Source organism: Amblyraja radiata, chromosome 11 (assembly GCF_010909765.2).
Source record: "Amblyraja radiata isolate CabotCenter1 chromosome 11, sAmbRad1.1.pri, whole genome shotgun sequence".
NCBI lineage: Eukaryota > Metazoa > Chordata > Chondrichthyes > Rajiformes > Rajidae > Amblyraja > Amblyraja radiata.
In genome coordinates this window covers 28706434-28727139 of record NC_045966.1, presented here as the reverse complement: position 1 = coordinate 28727139, position 20706 = coordinate 28706434, and the positions used below count along the sequence as shown (strand labels likewise).

At 41.9% G+C, this 20706-nt stretch overlaps 1 protein-coding gene across 13 annotated transcripts in view; it reads right to left on the bottom strand.

The window, feature by feature from the left end:
* ablim3 (actin binding LIM protein family member 3) overlaps positions 1 to 20706 on the bottom strand; it is a 248001-nt gene that overhangs the window by 180527 nt on the left and 46768 nt on the right. The gene's annotated exons all lie outside the window — the stretch shown is intronic.

Here is a 20706-nt window from a genome sequence, read left to right as displayed (position 1 = left end):
TTATTCGAGAAAAATAGCCCCTTCCAGTTCAATATGAGAAAATCTCAGTTGATGTGATGCAGTGTAATAAGTCTAACAGCAAAGATTAGGTTAATTCCAAGGCACAGAGTGCTGGAGTAACTCATATCTCAGGCAGCATTTCTGGAGAACATGGATATATGGTGTTTCGATTGTGAGCCTTCAGACTGGCCTGAAGACGAATCCCAACCCAATAAGTCACCTATTCATGTTCTCCAGAGGTGCTGAGTTACTCCAGCACTTTGTATCCTTTTTTGTAAACCAGCATCTGCAGATCCATGTTTCTAGGTTAATTCCAGGCCCTGATTGTTCCTACTGAATGAATGAAGAGAAAGGGACTGCAAGAAATCTCATCCAGAAAGAAATTTCAAACATTCAAAAGTGTCTACCTGACTGATTGGATGCTAGTTTTATAGATTCATTAATATGTTGAGGTCCCAGTTGTAAAAATCTAAACAGTACTTTGAATTACAGTACCCAGCTGTGATGATCTGAAATGGCTGTAAATTGTCGGAATATTATATCTCTCGATCATGAAAGGTCACAGGAACATTTTCAAAAAATGCATCATTTATCAGAATCCCGATGAGCACAACAGGCATGATTATCTTAGTCAAGTCAAATCAAATGTATTGTTGTACGGTACAGGCTCCATGAAAAATCTTGCTTGCAGCAATATCACAGGCACACAGCCGAACACACAGAAACAATTATACATAAATTCCACATAACATTTCTAAAAGATAGGAGACTGCAAAATTGAGATCTTAATGCAAAAACAGATTCGGAAAAAACAGTCCATGGTGGAATATATTGTTCATTTGTCAAGGTAGAATTAGGGTTTTCAAGAACCTATCATTGAGGTAAGCAGCTGTTCCTGAACCTGGTGGTGTGGGACTTCAGGCTTTTTCACCTTCTGCCCAATCATAGTAGTGAGAAGAGGGCATGGTCTAGATGGTGAGAATACGATGATGGATGCTACCTTCTTGAGGTAGCACCTCACCCAGATCTTGTTGATGGAGGGGAGGGCTGTGCCTTTGATGAAGTCCACCACTCTCTGCAGCCTCCTGCGCTTCTGTGCATTGGAATTACCATACCTGACCATGATGCAATCAGTCAGGACATTTTTTACAAAACATCCGTAAAAGTCTGTTTGGAGACCTACAAAATCTCCTTAAAGTTTGAAGAAAGTAGTGACACTGGCCTACGTTCTTTGCGTTGGGCCCATAGACGTAGGCCATCCAAATCTTGATAACACCCAAGAATTTGAAGCTGCTACCTCTCTCCTCTATAAACCCACAGATGAAAAGCACTTAACCAGGTATACCAACTCTCTCTTCTACGCCGACTTATTAGCACCCGTAATTCAGCCGAACACAATGGTATCGTTGGTGAATTGATAGTTGGCATCGAAGCATTGTTTAGTCATGCTGTCATGATTGGTGAACCAACAGCCGTCTGTTTAATTCATTTATTTTTGAAGTTTTTAGTAAGTCTTGTTCTTCGTCTGTTGGAGAAATGGACTTCTTAATGTGGGGGGAAGGGGGTAATTATACTTCTAGGTCCCTACCTGGTCGGTGAGGCAGCTTTTTCTCCGGGCTGCCCCGTCGACCCGTCCTCGTAGCCTACCAGCGGGCGTGGAGCACCGTTTCCTGGCGGGGACGCCCAGCACCTCGGCTTCGTTGGCGGCACAGCGCTGGAGCGCTAACGCGGAGCGGAGTGGGCGATGCCTTGCCTGGGTCGCCGCGCTAGATCGACGCGCTGGAGCTCCGGTGAGCTGTGACTGCCGAGATCAACACCTCCGGGCTGCGGGTCTGCGGAGTGGAGCGGGTGGCGCCGACTCAAACATCGGGAGCCTGGGAGCTCCAAACCGGCGCGGCCTTGTCGGCTTTGGAAGCCGCGGTCCCGAGCTAGGAAGCGGCCGTTCCAGGTGGCCCAGCCGCTGTGAGGACTCTCCCGATGCCGGGGCAACACCACCCGGCCAGAACGGCCAGGAACATCGGGCCTCCGTAGAGGCAATAGCGGTGGCCTCAATAGTCCTGACTTTGGGTGAACTGGGGATGGGGACTGGACATTGTACCTTCCCCCACAGTGGTATCTACTGTGGGGGGATGATTTTTTTGTGTGTAAGTAAACATGTTAGTCTGTGTCCAAGGTGGCTGTCGGAAGGGAGAGTGGACGCTAGCGCGCTTTAGCTGCCGCTGCTCTCTCTTCACATTGTGTTTTTTGATTTTTTGTCTTTGGAGCGATTTCTGTCTTTAATTTGTGTATTGGTGATGTCCTTATTATTCTTTTTACTCCGACTATATGTTTTTTCTCTTCTGTTAATTTCTGTAAGGTGTCCTTGAGACTTTGAAAGGCGCCCGAAAATAAAATGTATTATTATTATTATGATTGTAAAGAGAGTAGAGCAAGGGGATAAGCTTGCAGTTTTGAGGTGCATGGGAATGATTAGTTGGTAGACATTTATCCACTATTAGGGTAGATGAATGCAGATGTGCCCAGGGAAGAGTACAATACAGCATGGTGAAGACAAACAACTCTCTCAATGGAAGCAAAGGGCAGCGATCACAGTATGGACAATGATGTGTGCACTGAACAGAATGATCAGATTTGGTTCAACTAGCTTTGTCCCTTTCATATGATTGAAGTTGGTCTTCACTTAAAAGTTTTTTTTTATTTCAAAATATATTTATGTTTTTGATTTATTAGCAGGAGGTTCATATGTTTTAAATTGTATACAATTTAATAAAAACTATTTTCACAACTGTTCTGATGATCAGAGACATTTGGAAACACTGAAAAGGCCTTTGGCTGCATGAGCTGTCAAAGTCAAGAATGTGGTTTGAGAGCAGGGCTCTGGTTCCTATTAGAGGAAGGCTGGTGACCTCCTGCAGACTCCTTCACTTCAAGGAGAGATTGCAGTACCATGCAGAGAGTGTATGGTGAGCCACATTGCAAAATTAGTGCACAACAGTGTTAGAATAGGCAGCAGCCACAAGGTGTGCATCTGTTTTGGAGCAAAGTGGCCGACTGTTGTTTAATTTGCAGGTGGAAATCTTTGATAAAGGATGTGCTGTGTTATTTCTGTCTACTCTGAGCGATGGCACCTACAGCAACACAAACAAAACTCTTAGACGTGACACACATATGATTCAAAATTATACAGTACTTTTTTCAGATCCGTGGCTCCCAGAACACTGCTGCCAATACTTCTGTGAGATATCAAGACTGCAGGTAATAATAATAATAATAAATTTTATTTTCGGGCGCCTTTCAAATCTCAAGGTCACCTTACAAAGATTAACAGAACAGAAAAAAACATATAGTCGGAGATAAATAAATAATAAGGACATCATCAATACACAAATTAAAAATAGAAATCGCTCCAAAGACACAAAATCAAAAAATCAAAAAAACACAATGTGAAGAGAGAGCAGCGGCAGCTAAAGCGCGCCAGCGTCCACTCTCTCTTCCGACAGCCCGATGTTTGAGTCGGCGCCGCCCGCTCCGCTCCGCAGACCCGCAGCCCGGAGGTGTTGATCCCGGCGGTCCAGCTCACCGGAGCTCCAGCGCGTCGATCCAGCGCGGCGGCCCAGGCAAGGCATCGCCCGCTCCGCTCCGCGATAGCGCTCCAGCGCTGTGCCGCCACCGAAGCCGAGGTGCTGGGCGGTCCCCGCCAGGAAACGGCGCTCCAAGCCCGCTGGTAGGCCACGAGGATGGGTCGAAGGGCAGCCCGGAGAAAAAGCTGCTTCACCGACCAGGTAGGGACCTAGAAATAAGGTTACCTCCTTCCCCCCACATTAAGAAGTCCATTTCTCCGAACAAACGACGAACAGGACTAACTAAAAACTGGAAAAAAAATGAATTAAACCCCAAGATGGCTCCTCCTCCGTGACAGGAACTAAAGCCCCACACACTTACTGCTCTATCAATTTTGTCACTGGCCTTTCTGTTATTTCTAAATGCTTTGAATGATCAGGAAAATAAATAATCACAAAGTCAAAATGTATTAATATTTTCAAATGGCAAATTTAAGTTGCATACATTTCTATTAATTGTCCAAAGCTTCCTAAGCCTAATCTCTTCAGGTTTTGGTTGCTAAGAAGATCTTATTGGATATATTTTAATGTTCCTTATTGGATAACTGGGTGGGTTAATGGCATTGTAACTGTTATGTTGTGATCACTAGATTAGCAAATGAAGACTCTCATTGATAATCTACCAGAATTTTAACTCTAACACAAAAGCTTGAGTAATTCAGTGGGTCAGGCAGAATATGCGGAGGGATTGGACAGATGATGTTTTGGGTTGGGACACTTCATGAAATGTCACCTGTCCATTCCCTCCACGGATGCTGCATGGCCCACTGAGTTCCTCCAGCACTTTGCGTTTTGCTCAGGCTTCCAGCATTGCAGAATTTTAACCATGCTTTTGATTGACGCACAACAGGATAAACTGAATGAAATGATGCATGTTGGAGAGAAACTATGTTTGTAATGGATAAGTGCACAAAGCAAAATAAAATATCTTTCAAATATATTTGCGAATTGTGTTGAAAAATCTAATAGAGAAGTGGGAAGAGTTCCAAGGACACACACTTCACACATGGTCTTCACACATTTATTCATAATCAAATGGCAATCCGCATAGCTCAAACCAGAGAAAGTCATTTTAAAACTGAACTGCACCTTTATTAGACTGCAATTTCAGTTTCCAATTTTTAATCAAAAAGACTGCTTCGAGGGAGCAGTTTAAACCCCGGAGGAGACATTTAAAAAGAATTGATGAAGCTGATCGCAATAATTTAGAATCTGAGTGAAGAAATCCAGAGAAGTATTGGCTTTTCAGCTACCAAGAACAAAGATATATAAAATAATAAGTAATCATAAGGAAAGTAAATCTGAATTGGTAATACAATCTAAAATATACAATTGGGAGGAAGCACGAACAACATCACACTATAGAAAGACAAAAATATACCTTGTGCGATGGTGTTCTTGATAAAGATTTATTAATTTATGTAAGAATATGCAATGTAATCAAATAATCTGTAACCTAATTCATATAAAACAAAAGCAAAATGATCCAAAATCAAAAAGCAGACAATGCTGGAAATATTTAACAGGCCAGGTAATATTTGTAAATCAATACAAAGTTAAATTTTCAAATAAAACTTTTTTAACCTGAATGATGATGTAATGCACATTGGAGCAATAATATTATGGATAGATGTCTGAGATATTCCCAATCTGTAACTATCACACAAATGTAGTTACTCCAAGGCAAATTTGAAACCACAAATATTAGGAGTTACCAGTTACTGGTTTCACTGTAGCAAGGTTTAATTGTATTCTTCTTTAATTAGACTTCAACATTCATGTTTTGACTACCTTTACTAGACCAGCATCAAGGCAACTAAATTAAAAGTGAAATGGAAAGGCAAATACATATCTGCTTAATCAATCCATATGAAGGATTATGAAATTAACTGTGCAAGATTGAAGAAAAGTAAAAGCAAAATTCAATTTTATAATTAAAACATTCCAGAAGGCAATTTAAATCAAAAGGAATAAGATTCTAGTTCTGATTGCTCCATTACAGGAAGGATGTGGAGGCTTTGGAGAAGGTGCAGAATATGTTTACTGGATTGCTGCCTACAAGGAGAGGTTGAACAAACTTGCATTGCTTTCTCTGGTATTCTGGAGGTGGAGGGGAGATCTGATTGCAGTATATAAACTTATGAGAGGCAGAGATATTGTAGACAGTTATAACGTTTGTTTCAGGGTAGGAACGTCAAAGACTAGAGGATAGCTTTGAGATGAAAGGGCCAAAGTTTAAAGGAGATGTGCAAGCAAGTTTTTACTCAGAGTGTAATGGATGCCTAGAAAGTGCTGTCAGTGGTGGTAGTGGAGGCAGATGCGATGGTGGCATTTAAGAGGCTTTTAGGTAGGCACATGGACATGAAGGAATGGAGATATTTGGATAATGTGCAGGCAGATGAGATTAGTTTATCTTGGCATCATGTTCAGTACAGACATTGTGGACCTGTTCCTGTTTCGTTCCGTGTACTTTTCTAGGCTCTTTGTTCTAGTTATAAAAGTTATATATTCAATGCCAAAGAGGTTAACTGTCAATAATTAACACTTGTCACAAAATTAAATGGGTTTAAATCTGACTGGGAAAAGTTTAACTTTCTTTGGCAAATGTAATCCCATGTAAGTAGACCAACATCATGCCATGCCATGCATTTTAATTGCAAGGCAAATAGTAAGATGTCACCCTGTGCAGCTAACAATAGAATGTCAAAATCTGGACAGCACGTTATCGATTTTTGAGTTTAGCAGCCCTTTTCCACTTGCCTGATGTTGCTGTTCAATTACTTCCCCTTCCCTTTATGATTGCAGCAAATTGTGCTTCATCATGTTTGAGAGCAGCAGTGAATTCTTGATGATTTCCCAGTAATTGCACTCCTACAATTTTTTTTTAATGTAATCAGACATCAGAGTGTCAGTCCATCAAATTTAACTTTTCCTGTTGTACACAGTACCATCACTAATTAATGCAGTACAGCATCTCTCTATGGGCTAATCGGGGCATGGGTTTAACAATGAATTATTCACAGCAGCCATTACTAATTTATCTGCAAGACAAACAAGTTGCCAACTCTTGGAGGCAGAATTATTGTGGTGATTTTGATTTGAAAACTTAACACTTTCTATTTGTCGCAATAGCAATGAGCATTCTTCTCAATCCTTGAACGTGAGAAAACATCACCATTGGGAAAGCCTGTGACTGGAAATGTCTATTTGTGATTTTTGGCAGCATTGCAGTGTCATGTAATGTGAAAAAACATTGCACAAGTACAAAGGCATACAGTATATTCAAAACCAATGTCAGACACTTTGCTCTATTTTGCATTATGATGAGTATCTAAAATGGTGCAAACACATGAAATGATGATGTGATGTGTTTACATATGATATTAGATCTAATTACCTGCTGTATTCTGAAAATATTATTAAAATAGTATTAATACTATTGAAATACCTCGAATATCAAATACTGACTGAAAATAGTTAATAGCTGAAGCAATTTCTCAGGTGGGCAGAAGTAGGGTTATCAGGCAACAGAAACAGAGGAAACCGAGTGAAATTAACCAGAGGGATACAACAGTGAGGCAGTACCTCAGGATAAGAGTTGTGGCATAAAGTATTTATGGAATGAAGAAGCTGGCTAATTCTATGATATTTAACTGGAAGCAATAAGGAATTATGTAAATGAGTATAAAATTAGTTTAAAAAAACAGTGGCACGGTGGTGCAGCAGTAGAGTTGCTGCCTTACAGCCCTTGCAGCGCCAGAGACCCGGGTTTGATCACAACTATGGGTGCTGTCTGTACAGTTTGTAGGTTCTCCCCGTGACCTGGGTGGGTTTTCTCTGAGATCTTCGGTTTCCTCCCACACTCCAAAGACGTACAGGTATGTAGGTAAATTGGCTTGGTTTTAATGTAAAAATGTCCCTGGTGTGTGTGTAGGATAGTGTTAATATGCGGGGATCGCTGGTCGGCGTGAACCCGGTGGGCTGCAGGGCCTGTTCCCGCACTGTATCATTAAACTAAACTAAACTAAACCCAAAATTAGGCTACATTTTAAAAAGATTTTAAGCACAAAAAGAATAGTTTGCTCAAATCAGAATAGCATGAATTCAAAATTAGTAACAAATATATACAAATACAAATACAAAAAGGTTTATTTGTCACATTGCACATAAGTGCAAGTGAAATGAATATGTCAGCAGCGGTACAATTATAAAGAACACGCACAAAAACACAATAAAAATTTAACATAAACATCCACACAGCATTCATCACTGTGGTGGAAGGCACACAATTTGGCCAGTCCTCCTCCATTTTCCCCCGTGGTCGGGACCTCAACCCTCGCAGCCGTTGCCGCGGGCGTCCAGATGGTAAAAGGACAAGGTACAAGTCCATGTAAGTCCAGAGTCGGCTCTTCCCCACCGGAGACCGCGGCTTTAAGTTGGTGTAGGCCGCAGGCCGGCGGTCGAAGATTTAAAGTTTAAAGTTACCGCTGCGGTATGAGGGTCCATTAACATTAAAGTATATGTTGAGAGAACTTATAAATCAACAATGATCACCACTTGGTCATTTGTTTCATTGTGTAGAACACAAGCTTTTCACTTTCTCATAAACATTTTGATCACCTCTCAAAACCATGTACTCTAAAAGGCAGTTAAATGCTTTTGAAGTATAACTACAATTTTAAAATAAAAGTATTTTAAGAAATTACCACAGACTAAAGAATAAATGTAAATAACATGGTTATAACAGACCATGAATATATCTGCAGTACACGACTCAGCTTGAATCACTCTACGCTACAGTGATTGTAATGTTAATTGTAAAGATATGAAGCATAGGAGAGATATCTGCTCCATGTATAATGATATAGTAAGCACCTTATATGTAGGCAGTAAGCCCTACTGCAAGTATAAAAATAAGACACATAACATCAGGCATGGCTGGAATAAGTATGTAGCTGAGTATCATACTGAAGCCCGTGAAGCCACCAAATCATGGGCTATGGCATGGGGCCAGACAGGGGCCTGTGTTTGAGCACAAGAAAACTTCAACGTTTGAGCACAAGCAAACTTCATTTGCAGGATAAATGACTCTAAAAATGTGCTTATTGTGGCCTTGACAAACATAAGGGTTAGCACTACACGCTACGAATCCCAGCTGTGGAGACACTGGTATCGTTGTTTCTTGTAGGACATTGATCATCTTTTAATCTGGATTTTTAACTTAAGTATTGTGGGTTTAAAAAATATATAAATTATGATGTTTTTATGTGATATACCATGATTTTATATGTATTTATGATATTTGATATGCAATGCATATTTTAATGTAATGTTGCCCCTTGTCTGGACCTTGAGTCCGTAATAAAGTTTATTATTATTATTATTGTGTTGGCGTACAAATTGGAGCCTGTCTGGCACATCAGGGAAGAAGTACCTGAAGAGTTTGCTCCAGACCTCGTACACAGCTCAGGGGAAGGAGCAGGATCATTATGGGTTATTTCTGACCAATTGCTCAGCGTAAGCAGAAACCAAGTGAGACAGTGAATGAGGTTCTGCATAAAATAATGGAATTCACAATGTAGAATATAGTTACCAGCTGTTAAATAAATAAATAAATAAATATATATATATATATATATATATATATATATATATATATATATATGAAATAAAGGACAAAGGTTCCTTCTTTGAGAGTACCTGGAATTAAACTAAAGAATACCTCTTGGCTATAAATTTTATATTATTATGACAGCTATGTACAAATTGGCAAAGGAAAAAAAAAAGATTAAGGAGGTGGAAATTGTTGTTGTTGTTGTTGGAAAGGCTAGGCCTAGTTTATGGGACACTGGCAGAAAAGAACTGCACATTGGATAAGCTCTATCTGAAATGTGCTTGGTTTTGGGGTCACAACAGAAAAGATAAATAGTGTTATCATGAGGACTAGATTGGTAAATGGGATAACATCTCAGGAGAAAATGGTAACATTAATAATAGTCCAAACCCAAATGAGGGGAAAGAATATAGTCAGACATTGTACTTAAGGTTCTGCATGTAAAAGACAAATAAAAGTAACTAGACTAAGTGTGACCCTTTGGGTCCCTGTCACACGGTAGGCCTGGTGCCCCAACGCAACTCATTCCCCAACACAATATTCCACCACTCACCCGTTCCCCCAACGCAACCTGTTCCCACAACTCAATATTCCACCACTCACCCATAGCCCCCAACTGCGCAGGCGTGGCTCATTTCCCCTCATCCCCAGCATTCCCTCCCCCTCTTCTTCACCCTCCCTCTTCTTTCCCCTCTCCTCCTCTCCTCCTCACCTCCCCCAATCCCTCCCTCACCTCTCCCTCCCTCTCCTTTACCCTACCCTCAGTCACTTCCTCCCTCCATAACTCCTCTCCCTGCCCTACCCCCCTCCCATCCCTCTATCCCCCACCTCCCCCGCTTCTCACCTCCCCCAACCCCTCCCACTATTCCTCCTCTCCCTTTATTCCCAACTCCCTACCTCCCCCACTGCCCCCTCCTCTCCCTCTTTCCTCCTCCTCCCCCACTCTCCCTCCTCTCCTCCCCACTTTTCCCCCTCTCCCTCTCTACCCCCTCCTCTCCCTCAATCCTCCCACTCTCCCTCCTCACCTCCCCAGATTCTCGAGGGTGTTGCCCTCCTTGCATGCCCAGAGGTGCAGCAGCCGTTGGCCTCAGACCCAGGCTCAGCGTCCAGGCCTCGGATTCTCGGCACAGCCTCAGGCGGCCATGTGGGCTCGAAGCAGCAGCAGCAGCCCTCGGCCTCAGAGCCAGGCTCAGCGCCCAGGCCCCGGATCGTCGGCATGGTCTCTCCCTGCTGCCAGAGTCAGCCGCTGCCACCCGCAGTCGCAGTCCCAGCCTCGGGCCTGGGTTGGCAGAAATTAAAATTGAAGTAATCTTCCCGTGTCGCCATTGTGAAAAGAAGATGGAAATATGAATTCTGGAAAGGCCCCAACTGTACAGGTGCAGCTGAGGACCCATCGGGTGCCCTTTGCGACGCCAGTAAACACACATGGGAACTCTCCCCTAACTGCGCATGCGTGGGTGTTTTAAGTTTTTAAAAAAAACCTTAATTACTATTAAAATATACCATCAATCTGAACAAAACTTGTTTCATTTACAGCACAGGACAATGGTGAATATGGTGGGCCAAAAATCGAAGCGCTATCGTGTACCGATTTTACGCAAATAGAGACACAACACAAACCTGCAGATAACAAGATGAGAGTTTTAGTTATATACTAGACCAAGTACAGCCCCACTGGGTCTGCTCCCCAATGCACCCATTCCCTACCCGTAGTCCCCACGGGAGGCGTAGTCCTCCAATTCAAGCCGTTCCGAAGCGTACGATTTCAGCAATCCTCTGCCTCCTTGAGCAGTGGGCTTTAAAAAAAATTTCAATTGTACTTCCCCTGCAAGTTGCAATATCAATTTGCCCTCCCCCTCCTGTGAGGTGAAAGGTTCAGAGTGTTCCTGTGTCGTCACTGCTAGCCTAGCCGTTGTGACATTATCAGTTGAAGATGGTCGTTTTGAAATTCAAATTATTTTGATTTTTTTCAACTTTAATCAGTAATAAGTCGAGAAATAAAGCATGAAACGTTCAGTGAAAGTGATCTCTGCCTAGAGGGGAAAATGTGAATCAGAATATGTAAAAATCTTGTGAAAGTTGGCATTTTTAAAGCTTTAATCGCGGATAACGTGAAATATACGATGAAATCTTCAGTGAAGATGATCACTGCTAGCCGAGCCATTGTGACGTCATCAGTGAGAGCTGGTTGTTTTAAATTCAAAGTATTTTGATGTTTTTTAAATTCTTTCTTACTTTTAATCAGTAATAAGTCAAGAAATAAAGCACAAAATGGTCAGTGAGAGTGATCTAGGCCTCGAGGGGAAAAATGTTAATTAGAATATGTAATCGTTACCGCGTAGTGTTTTTGTGAAAATGTAAATACAACCAGATATACACACACACACACATGTACACATGTACAAGATCAGACTTTTAATAAGTAGATGATATGATAATATAGATAGATTGAACTAACCAAGTGAAAAATAAAGAAATATACGAGGCAAATATCAGACCAGAAGAGTACGTTATTTTAGAGATACACAAGATTTTGTTTGAACCATATCTGAAAATATTGTAAACTATCTAAGCACCAAGGATATATTAGCATTGAAGAGAGGAAAAAAATGCATTTATCTATTATCCTTCATTACCTCTGAATAACCCAAATCATTTTACAGCAAATTTACAGCATTTTTGGAAACAGTTTGGGAAGTTATCATCTAGGCAATGCAGCTCCCATCTTGCACATGGCAATTGCATACAAACAACAATGGAATAAGAATGAGACAATTTGATTTAATAAAGTTGGTTGGGGGTGAATATTTGTATGATACTTTAGTCTTCTCCCTCCTTATTGCTCGTTCTCTAATGTGCAAATAATAATCCACAGCCTAACAAATGAACTGTGCAAGTATTAAGATTATTATTGCTGCTTATCGCTGTTAAATGAATTTCCCCTGAAGTAAAAGGATGCAAATCAAGCAAATAATTGCTTATGATGTAGTGAAGGGGAAGTACCCTATTATGGGCTCAATCAAACAAGCTCAACCTCACATTGCAGGCAATGATTCATAAATAAAACTTTTGAAAGGTAAACTCTGCATAATTTATTCGACCCATGAAGGATAGTCCATGGATTTGTGCATATTTGGATTGTGCAGACCTTGGTCATAACTGAAAGTAAATATTTAAGACTGAAAATCAAAAACTGCAGATGTTGCAAATCTAATATAAATATATCAATGCTGGAAACACTCAGCAGGTCAGACAGCAACTGTAGGAACAGAATCAGAGTTATCATTTCAGGTCAAAGGTCCTTCATCAGAACCGAACAGGGGAGAAAACAAGTTCCCAGTTTAAAGGTGTAACGGCAGATTTTTATATCGTTCAAGAGATTACTCCCTCTAGCCGTTAAATGGACAGCATGGTTAAGGGGAATGTCTTCATACGCATGCGAGCGCAGCATCAGAGACCTTCAGAGGATCTTCACATATAGGTCTTCCAAAACACAGTCTTTTGATTAATAAATTCTTTATTGTTGATGAAAAACAATAAGGTACATCCAAACTTCTTCCAACTCGTTACTATAATCTTCATTGAACTCCATCTTATCGCTTTAAACATTAGAAAACTCCTCGTGTCTCCGTTACACTTTGCATGGTCAAAGGGTAAACCTTCTCCATGCTGGTTCCAAACAAAACTAACAACTAAGCTTCTGCGCAAGAAACGTAGCTCCAAACATGCCCCAAAATAGGTCATAAATCCTACCCACAATATAACGGGCAATCTAAAATTTAAAGACAGAAGCCATCATCAATGATATGCAAAACAGGCCAAATGGCCACTACATAAGGGTCTCCCATCTGAAATGTTAACTCTGATTCTCTTTACACAGATAATCTGGCATCTGCAATATTTTTGATTGTTCATCTAGAATTTCATTGGCCTGATATATCTAGTTTAGGTAATACACATGTCATTGCATTCTGCATTATTTTCTGTTTGAATGCACAGAATGGCAGAAAAGTTACAGAATGGGAAGAAATCATTTGGCCTGTCAAGTCTGTCCTGGATTAATGTAACAACAATCCAGTTAGGCACCCATGCCCTTCTTTTCCCTATTTTCCTGCAAATTATTTCATTTCAGATATTTATGCAACTCTCTTTTGATACTGCAGTTGCATCTCCTATCCTTGGGATGCTTTCAGACTACAATCGCTTGCCCAATTAAAAATTTTGTTCCTTGTGTTTTTCTTTTTTGCTTCTTTTGTTAATCATCTTCATTCAATGCCTCAGAGATCTTAGTCTGCCCTGCCAATGAAAACTGCTTCTCGCTATCTACTCTGTTTGTACCCTTCATGGTTTTGAATATCAGATTTGTTTTCAAAGTCTTCTGTTCCAATGAAAACAATTCCATCTTCTCTAGTTTATCCACTAACTGAAATATTTATTGGAATCATTTTGGTAGTCTTTTCTGCACCATCTCCAAAGCATTCACATCTTTCTTAAAGTGAGAAGCCCAAAACTGGACCAAATACACCAGTTGAAAATAAACTGGTGTATGCCTCTTTTTATAAAGCCCAGAATCCTAATTTCTTTGTTGAGCAGCTTCACTCAATCTGTCCAGCTTTTGGCAAACTATGTATTGCTACCCTCTGATCTTGAGAGTTCTTGTACCCCTGTTCAGCTTCTGCTCTCTCATCTATATTGATATTTCTCATTTTTTAATGAAAATGTGAAACTCAGCAGTATATTTCTTCTGGTACACAAAATTGCTGGGGAAACTCAGCGGGTGCAGCAGCATCTATGGAGCGAAGGAAATAGGCGACGTTTCGGGCCGAAACCCTTCTTCAGACTGATGGGGGGTGGGAGAAAGAAGGAAAAGGGGAGGAGGGGGAGGAGCCCGAGGGCGGGCGGATGGGAGGGTGGGAGGAGACAGCTAGAGGGTTAAGGAAGGGGAGGAGACAGCAGGGGCTAGCAAAATTGGGAGAATTCAATATTAATGCCATACGGACGCAAGGTCCCCAGACGGAATATGAGGTGCTGTTCCTCCAATTTCCGCTGTTGCTCACTCTGGCAATGGAGGAGACCCAGGACAGAGAGGTCGGATTGGGAATGGGAGGGGGAGTTGAAGTGCTGAGCCACCGGGAGTTCAGGTAGGTTATTGCGGACTGAGCGGAGGTGTTCGGCGAAACGATCGCCCAACCTACGCTTGGTCTCCCCGATGTAAATCAGCTGACATCTAGAGCAGCGGATGCAGTAGATGAGGTTGGAGGAGATACAGGTGAACCTTTGTCGCACCTGGAACGACTGCTTGGGTCCTTGAATGGAGTCGAGGGGGGAGGTGAAGGGACAGGTGTTGCATTTCTTGCGGTTGCAACGGAAAGTGCCCGGGGAGGGGGTGGTGCGGGAGGGAAGGGAAGAATTGACGAGGGAGTTGTGGAGGGAGCGGTCTTTGCGGAAGGCAGACATGGGGGGAGATGGGAAGATGTGGCGAGTGGTGGGGTCACGTTGGAGGTGGCGGAAATGGCGGAGGATTATGTGTTGTATTTGGCGGCTAGTGGGTGAAAGGTGAGGACCAGAGGGACTCTGCCCTTGTTGCGAGTGCGGGGATGGGGAGAGAGAGCAGTGTTACGGGGTATGGATGAGACCCTGGTGTGAGCCTCATCTATGGTGGCGGAGGGGAATCCCCGTTCCCTGAAGAACGAGGACATTTCCGATGCCCTGGTGTGGAATGTCTCATCCTGGGAACAGATGCGGCGTAGGTGGAGGAATTGGGAGTAGGGGATGGAGTCTTTACAGGGGGCAGGGTGGGAAGACGTGTAGTCCAGATAGCCATGTGAGTCAGTGGGTTTGTAATGTATGTCGGTCAGGAGTCTGTCCCCTGCGATGGAGATGGTGAGGTCAAGGAATGGTAGGGAAGTGTCGGAAATCGTCCAGGTGTATTGGAGTGCCGGATGGAAGTTGGTGGTGAAGTGGATGAAGTCAGTCAGTTGTGTGTAGGTGCAGGAGGTGGCCCCAAAGCAGTCGTCAATGTAACGGAGGTAGAGGTCGGGGATGGGGCCCTGGTACGTCTCGAACAAGGATTGTTCAACGTACCCGACAAAGAGGCAGGCGTAGCTGGGGCCCATGCGTGTGCCCATAGCTACGCCTTGTGTTTGGAGGAAATGGGAGGAGTCAAATGTAAAGTTGTTGAGGGTGAGGACCAACTCCGCTAGACTGATGGGGGGTGGGAGAAAGAAGGAAAAGGGGAGGAGGGGGAGGAGCCCGAGGGCGGGCGGATGGGAGGGTGGGAGGAGACAGCTAGAGGGTTAAGGAAGGGGAAGAGACAGCAAGGGCTAGCAAAATTGGGAGAATTCAATGTTAATGCCATACGGACGCAAGGTCCCCAGACGGAATATGAGGTGCTGTTCCTCCAATTTCCGCTGTTGCTCACTCTGGCAATGGAGGAGACCCAGGACAGAGAGGTCGGATTGGGAATGGGAGGGGGAGTTGAAGTGCTGAGCCACCGGGAGTTCAGGTAGGTTATTGCGGACTGAGCGGAGGTGTTCGGCGAAACGATCGCCCAACCTACGCTTGGTCTCCCCGATGTAAATCAGCTGACATCTAGAGCAGCGGATGCAGTAGATGAGGTTGGAGGAGATACAGGTGAACCTTTGTCGCACCTGGAATGACTGCTTGGGTCCTTGAATGGAGTCGAGGGGAATATTTCTTCTGCCACTTATATGGCCACCCCACTATCTTATCCATTTCTCATTTATGTATTCCATTGTCATCCTTACAGTTATTAATTTATTTTTACATTTCCTTACGATCAAATCTATATCAGCTCACAGAGCCACCCCAGTCCTGAGCTCATGTTTCCTGTAGATAGACACAAAAGGTTGCAGTAACTCAAGAGGACAGGCAGCATCTCTGGAGAAGCAATGGGTGACATTTCGGGTCGAGACCCTTCTTCAGACTGAAAGTCACGAGAAAGGGAAAGAAGGGATATAGACGATAATGTAGAGAGGTATAGAACAATGAATGAAAGATATGTAAAAAGGAAACAATGATAAAGGAAACAGGCCTGTTTCCTTTGTTCCCTCTGATCCTCTCTCCCTCTATTCCAATCAATCCTCCAGGTTCTACTCTGGCTTGCTATCCGTCTTGATTAGGTGTCACCTCCAAATTTGCAAATTGTGTCACCAAGTCCCTGTCATCAATATATTAAGAAAAATGGTTCTAGTACTGATTCCTTGGAAACTATACCTCACTCCAGTACAGGAAACAACCTTTTACTGCCACTCATTTTTCTTGTGACTGAACGCTTTTATTTCTCTGTTGTGTACCTACCTTTTTAGCATTGCCTTCAAACTTAATGATAAGTCTAATGTGGCACTTTTCCAAATGTTTGTGGAAGTCCATTTCTACCACATCAACCACATTTTTATCACTAACCCAATCAAAGACTACTCTGTTAAAATACTCCAGCAAGTTAGTTAGACATGATGTGCTTTTTCTAAATCCATGCTGGCTTTTTCTAATCAATCCAAACAAGTACAAATGACTGCTGATTCCATCCTTGATTATTGTTTCTAAAATTTTCCTTACCATTTGGGTAGACTGATAGGTCTGTATTCAAAGGGTTGATCATGTTTTTATAACAAATGTTTCTGTCCTTAGAATCCATGCATTGCATCTGTAAATGTTTGAAAATTATGGCCATGCCGCCAGTTATTTCCTCACTTCCCACTGCATCAGTTGCATTCAGTACAGAGTGGAAGATTTATCCATTTTAAATGTAGCTGGACTTTCCAGTACTGTTCTTTAACATATCTCGTGAGTCCAGAATTTCAATTACTTCTTCTTTTGACTCCAGCACCATCTTCATTCTTGGTGAGGACAGATGTAAAGTACTCAGTCCGTACCTTATCCATAAGTAAGTTTTCTTTTTAGCCCTCATACAACCATTTTCCTGTTCATGTGCAGATTACATTTCCATTTAAATCTGCTGCCAGTCTTTCCTTATGGTCTGCCTTTGCCTCTTCTGTTTCTTTTTTGACTTCCTTTCTGACCATTCCTGGACACAGTCTGGTTCTTACTTCCAGCCTGTCATAGCTTTTCTTTTCTATTCTATTTTATTGTTGCTCTTTCTGGTAATCAATAAAGCGCTGGTTTTCATTTATCCATCTTTTCCATCATGGAAATGTAGCCAGACTACAGGTGAAACATTTCCACTTTAAAGACCCCACACTATTCAATTACAATTTAGCCTTTCCAGATTTGGTTACAATTAAGCCAGGCCATATTTTTTATCCCATTGAAATTGGCACTTCACCAATGGACTATTTTGTTTTTACATTGTAATGGGCTATAACCATTTCCACAGCTTTTGTATGTCTCTTGATATTATGATTTCTGTTTCCTGCATGTTCCCCAGCTGAAATTGTTCCATTTGGCCTGGCTTATTTTCCCAGAATCATATCTAAGAATACTGTCTGCAGTGTCAGACTAGAAACATACTAATCAACAAGATTAGCCCTTGGCTCCCCACTCCAGAATGGGAGCTCAGGACAATGCGTACAAGCTGTGTGGTGTGAGTATGGGGCTCAATTCCAGGTAGACACAAAATGCTGGAGTAAAACTCAGCGGGACAGGCAGCATCTCTGGAGAGAAGGAATGGGCGACGTTTTCCATCGAGACCCTTATTCAGACCATTCAATGATTAATTTCAGGTGGTGTGCCAAAGTGAATATGATCCAGACCAGTACTTTCAAATACTGTAGGTTTCAACTGTGTTTCCTTCAGCTGTATTCCACACAGCAGATATCAGATCAACAGTGCTGATGGAAACCAGCGGCGTTGGAGTTGCTGGCTTATGGATCAGATATTAATCCAAGGCCCACTGAGTTACTCCAGAACCATGTTTGGCCCAATTTGACATATTGTGAATGTAATAGATTTCCCAGTATCATTTTGTGAATAACAAGGAGTTTTCCAGATGTTTAGCCAGTTGGGAACAGTGTAAGAATCAAATACAAATCAGAGAGTATTAAAGCTGGCAATACTGCAATAGGTAAATAGCAGGTATGCACAATTTAAAATGGGGTTAAGAAACTAGCTGTCATTGTCCAACCTAAAGCCCAAAGATTTAAGAGCTAGACTGCTGTATCATGTAGGGCATTTTGCTATATTTAAGAGGGAGTTAGATGTGGCCTTTGTGGCTAAAGGGATCAGGGGGTATGGAGAGAAGGCAGGTAGAGGATACTAAGTTGGATGATCAGCCATGATCATATTGAATTGCGGTGCAGGCTCGAAGGGCCGAATAGCCTACTCCTGCACCTAATTTCTATGTTTCTATGTTTCTATCAACAGAAGCCTGATATCCGACACCACCTGGTCAGGCTACCCTCCTATAACTATCAGGTTCTCGAACCAACCCGCACAAACCTAATCTTACCTCAGCAATGGAACACTACAAACCACCTCTTGCACCACTGGACCTCAAGAGAGTCAAGAATGTTGTAGTGTCATATGTCCCAAAATGGAACAATATAATTCTTGCTTGCAGCAGCACAAGATATATGTAAATATAGTACTCTGCAAACACGATAATAAACAAAAATGGGGCCGTATATATTAAAAAGAACAAACAAATAATAATAGTCAAAGCCAAAAACAATGGCCCCCAAGTCTAAGTAGTTCAGAGCTTAGTTGGAGATTATAGTGCTTAATAGCCTAATGGTTGTTGGGAAGAAGCTGCTCCTGAACCCGAACGTTAGTTTTCAGGCTTCTTCCTGATGGCAGGAGTAAAATGAGAGCATGGTCAGGTTGGTGTGCATCCCTGATGGTAATAGATGCCTTTTTGAGGCAGCGACTGCTGTAAATCTTTTACTTTCCCTAATTGTGTTTTGTATGAAAATCCTTGTTTTTTGTTTTGCATAGCTTTTTATTTTTACTGTCTTGCAGAATTTTTGGTGTTTTTTGCTTTTGTGCATTTGTCTGTGTGCCTGTGATGCTGTTGTAAGCACAATTTTCATTGTACCTACAGCTCGCTGCACATGTGCATATGACAATGGGTTCAATTTGACTTCCAAAATCTGTAATGTTTATCTTACTTCTTGGGGAAAGTGACTGAAAAAAGTCTAATCGATTTTTAATTCTCATCTCAAAAGTAATGTACTTTTAAATATATTTTTTAAGGCAAATACATCTATTAAATGTCATCCCTTCAAGCAAAGCATATTTATCTATAATTATACTCCACAAGCATATTGTTTCTGAAATGCACTTCTCGCTCTGAATCCTAACATTGTGCGCTCAAGTTCCACTCCAGAAACTGAAGCATATCATCAAGTTGATGCTCTAGTATGCTTCTGAAGTTTTGTTGTGCTGCCAGTGCAGTGAGAAGATTAAATGAGACTGTGCCTAGCCTCTTACATGGATCATAAAAGATTTATTGATGCCGTTTTGACAAGAGTATGGTAAATATCACCAGTATCCTAGCAAAAGTGTATCCATGATCCAACATAGAAAAAATAATTACCTGGTCAATCATTTAATTGTTGCTTATAAGACCTGCTTTTGCATATTTCCTATATCCTGTAATAATTGCTTACCTCCAAAATGTTGATGGTGTAGCAGGCCATTTGATACCCCCTCCCCATACTGCCTACTCTGCTATTTACTATCCTGTATTCAATCTATATTAGGGCCTTATCCTTCTATCGCTTGATTCCCTTAACACCTAGTGGCCTCAGTTTTGCATATGCCTGTTAATTGTGCATCCATTGTGCTTTGAGATGAGAATTCTGTTTTTTTTAAAAGCCTCTTCATCTCATTGTTAAATGACCAATTACATCTTTTGAAACCAAGCCTTGCAAATGAGACTCAAGGAAATAATCTTTTGCGATTTTAATTGATGTTTCGCACTTTGATACATCTTGAATTTTTTTAATTGGCCTGTTCATTTTTTGACTGAAATACCAATGCAAAGCTAGTCAAGCAAAATAAAATTGTTAACCATTAATTTTGGCTTAATAATATATTAATTCAGTGAAACATTTTATTATATCTGTAATGGGAAACCTTTGTCTACAATGAAACGCTTCACTGATACAAGCAAATCTCTTAGTTGGCACCAAAATCAGTGGAGGTGCTGGGCTTACAAAGGTTCCAGCTCTTTACATAGAAACATAGAAAATAGGTGCAGGAGGAGGCCATTCGGGCCTTCGAGCCAGCACAGCCATTCATTGCCATCATGGCTGATCGTTCCCAATCAATAAACCGTGCCTGACTTCTCCCTATATCCCTTGATTCCACTAGCCCCTAGAGCTCTATCTAACTCTCTCTTAAATCCATCCAGTGATTTGGCCCCCACTGCTCTCTGTGGCAGGGAATTTCACAAATTCACAACTCTCTGGGTGAAAAAGTTTTTCCTCACCCCAGTCTTAAATGGCCCCCCTTCATTCTAAGACTGTGGCCACTGGTTCTGGACTCGCCCAA